The 3,843-nt window shown below is 51.2% G+C and overlaps 1 pseudogene; it reads left to right on the forward strand.

Annotated features, from left to right (window-relative positions):
• Positions 1 to 1,491: 1,491 nt before the first annotated feature.
• LOC130889923 (40S ribosomal protein S2-like) lies at positions 1,492 to 2,368 on the forward strand (annotated as a pseudogene).
• The last annotated feature ends 1,475 nt before the right edge of the window (positions 2,369 to 3,843 follow it).

The following is a 3,843-nucleotide window of genomic DNA, read 5'->3' on the forward strand; positions in this document are numbered from 1 at the left end:
CCAGACCTCTCTAGTCAACGAGCACAGCGTGGCTGCCAGGGACCTGGTGGTTTCTGCCCACCGCTGGACTCCCCTAACGGGTTCTCTTTGCTCTGGAGCTTTCCATTGGTAGGATCTCCATTGGCTTGAGGTGCATCCGCCTGATTTTGTTTGCTTCCCATGTCCATTTCCATGATGGGTATCAGGTCTGCACCACTGCCCGAAGGCCCACTCTGTTTCTGCTTCCGCCCTGACCTACACAGACATTACTGTCCAAACAGCTTTCTCAGTCACAGCTTCATCTCAGCACCTGCTTCCAAAGACCACCTGACTGGATCCAGTTGTTTTGGGAGTGGTCTGCCTGGTGAGTTCCAGGACAGCTCCTGGTACACACTTACTGTCTCAGCCACTCCAGGAGACTGAGGCAGGAGGATGCCTGAAACCAAGAAACAGTTCAGGGTCAGGCTAGGTGACACAGTAAGATCCCAGAAAACAAAAAACAAAAAGTCTCCTGAACAGTGAAGTACAGACAGTCTCTGGGAGGAAGCTGGCCCACACGTGAGCCCTGTCCCTGAAGAGAAGTGGGAGAGCCTTTGCTGCAACAATTTAGGCATTAAGGCTAGGCTAGGCGGAGAGATAGCAGGGAACACTGAGACCATGGAACTGGCTGGCTATTACTCAGTTGCTTTGAGCTTTGCCAGGAGATAATGAAAAGCCGAGAGCAGTTAACAAACATTGGAAATTAACTGTGAGGGCCAGAGGCCTCTTTGATGGCTTACAAAGAGGCCCTTATCTCCCTCCCTTCAGCAGTGAGAGAGTGAAAAACATCTAAGACCAAATTCCTTGCTCCAGGGTTCCCAGAAGCTCATCAGCAAGGAAGCTCAGGGCCCTGGCTGGGAAAACCAGGAAGCCAATGCAGAGGAGGAAGATCTATGAGGACACCAAAAAGATTTTGGCTCCCTGAACTCCTCTGAATCCTCGTAGTCTTAAGAGGGTATCTACTCCTGTCTGTTAAGAGCTAGCTCTCCCTCCATGGGCGATAGAGACGTTTTCCAAGACCTCTTCTGCACAGTCTCCTCCAACCCACAAGAATCCTAATTAAGGTTACCTTATACCGCATAGTCCAGCGAGGCTATAATGGGCCCTGTAAGGGAAGAAAGGGACTAGACCTCAAAATACCCGGTGATTAAAACTGAGAAGTCGCTGGGGATCCGACTGAGCAGTGCTAGGTCCCCTGAAGGCTGTGAAAACGGGCTCTCCACCACTAAGTGTTAGTCTCAAGCTCTGGACAAATGGTTGAGGTGCCTATTTAACACAGCAAAGTGGATGCTGGCTGCCAAGTTCTCCTGGTATCTACCTGTAACAGAGTCATCCTGGCTGGCACACCCCGCCCCCTATGGTAAACTCTTCAACCCAGGGATAGAGCGCACTTCCCTTCCCTCAGATTCTCTGATTCCTGGATAACCCTTTGGATTAAGAAGTAGAAGTCGCTTCTTCTTCTGGAAACACCAAATGGCGGATGACGCCGGTGCAGCGGGAGGGCCCGGAGGACCCGGGGGCCCAGGATTAGGCCGTGGCGGCTTCCGCGGAGGATTCGGCAGCGGTCTGAGGGGCCGCGGCCGTGGTCGAGGCCGTGGCCGAGGACGAGGCCGCGGGGCTCGCGGAGGTAAAGCTGAAGACAAGGAGTGGATTCCCGTCACCAAGCTGGGCCGTCTGGTTAAGGACATGAAAATCAAGTCTCTAGAGGAGATCTACCTGTTCTCCCTTCCCATTAAGGAGTCTGAGATTATTGACTTTTTCCTGGGAGCTTCCCTAAAGGATGAGGTTTTTGAAGATCATGCCCGTGCAGAAGCAGACTAGGGCAGGCCAGCGGACCAGGTTCAAGGCTTTTGTCGCTATTGGGGACTACAATGGTCACGTAGGTCTCGGTGTCAAGTACTCCAAGGAGGTAGCCACTGCCATCCGAGGGGCCATCTTGGCCAAGCTTTCCATTGTCCCTGTGCGGAGAGGCTACTGGGGGAACAAGATCGGCAAGCCCCACACTGTTCCTTGCAAAGTGACAGGCCGCTGCGGTTCTGTGCTGGTGCCTCTCATCCCTGCCCCCAGAGGCACTGGCATAGTCTCCGCTCCTGTGCCCAAGAAGCTGCTGCTGATGGCTGGCATTGATGACTGCTACACATCAGCCAGGGGCTGCACTGCCACCCTGGGCAACTTTGCCGAGGCTTCCTTTGATGCCATCTCTAAGACCTACAGCTACCTGACCCCCAACCTCTGGAAAGAGACTGTGTTCACCAAGTCTCCTTATCAGGAATTCACTGACCATCTTGTAAAAACCCACACCAGAGTCTCTGTTCAGAGGACCCAGGCTCCAGCTGTGGCCACCACATAAGGGTTTTTATACAAGGAAAATAAAAGTGAATTAAGTCTGTTAAAAAAAAAAAAAGTAGAAGTCACTTGGTTCACACCCCAACCCCCTCTCATGGCCTAGTTCAGTCCAGATACCTCTGGCTGTTCTGTCCCTCACCTCTGGCTGTTCTGTCCCTCACCTCTGGCTGTTGTGTCCCTCACCTCTGGCCGTTCAGTCCTGCATATCTACAGTTTCAGTTTTCAGCTCTTCCAACACACCTGGAGCATCCTGTCCTTTGTTTGCTCACGAAGGCCCTGAGGTTGGATTTTATATATATCTTTTATATAATTTATTTTATTTTAATGTGTATGTGTGTGTGCCTGAACACCTGCTGTATGTCTGTCTGTGCACCAGACATAGATGCACTAGAACTGAGGTCACAGATGGTTGTGAGCGGCCATGTAAGTGCCAGGTTGAGATGGCTCTTCACTGCCAAGCCATCTCTCCAGCATCCCAGGGACTGAACTTTGATGGGCTTAATTTAAAGAATGAAATATGAGTGCATAAGGGAGAACTGATATTGATGTAGACGTCACTTTCTTTTGTTGTCGGGCTTTTGTTTGTTTTTGGTTTTGAGGCAGGGTTTTGAGTAACCCAGACTGGCCTCAAGTTCACTGCGTAGCTAAACATGACCTTGAAATTCTGATCCTCCTGCCTCTACTTCTCAGGGGCTGGGATTGACAGACATGCACTGTCGCACCACCAACCCTGGTTGGGGGGACATCACTTTCTTGGGATAGAATTAACATCCTGGTAAGGACATGCCTCAGCGACTCCTGCAAACAGAGGAAGCCACAGCTCTCGCTGAGAGAAAGTTAAACACCTGAACTGCCTCATAACAGGGGAAAGAAAAGACTAAATGCACCACTGAAGTCTACAAACCAGAGTTGATCTTAAGAGGCCAGAAGCCTTATCAAAGAATGTTCCATAGACAGCCTGTAGAACCCTGATTACTAGTGCCCCAGGAATGTGCTGGGAAGAGAAGCATCAACAGCACCGAGTCGAAGCTCGCCGTAGCCTCCGTCTACAAGCAGGAGCAAAGAGGGGGAGGCACTATCACAGCCCAGCGCTTTTGTACCAGCAGAGATGGTATGGTGTAGTGGAAGCTGGTCACAGCATTCAATGACCAGAAGCCTGGAAATGGGGGTGACGATTACCGTAGTGATTAGAAAGGCCAGAGTGACAGACGAAAGGTTTGACACTAGGAGTGGGAAGAGACGGTTAATAGAACATGGCATCCCTCACAGCAAAACAGATACTGCTGGATAGTCCTGAAAGAGCTTGCTACCAAAACCCGAGGACCTTGGTTTGGATCCTTAGCATCCAGAAAAAAGGAAAATAAAAGCAGGTACAGTGGTGGACTGGTGGTATAGTGATGGGCATAGCTGCTTTCCCAGAACCCAGGCACACACCTCTTATCCCGGCACTGGGCGAGGCAGGGAGCGCCCCTGAGGCTT

The sequence above is a fragment of the Chionomys nivalis genome, chromosome 18 (genome assembly GCF_950005125.1).
Source record: "Chionomys nivalis chromosome 18, mChiNiv1.1, whole genome shotgun sequence".
Lineage (NCBI taxonomy): Eukaryota > Metazoa > Chordata > Mammalia > Rodentia > Cricetidae > Chionomys > Chionomys nivalis.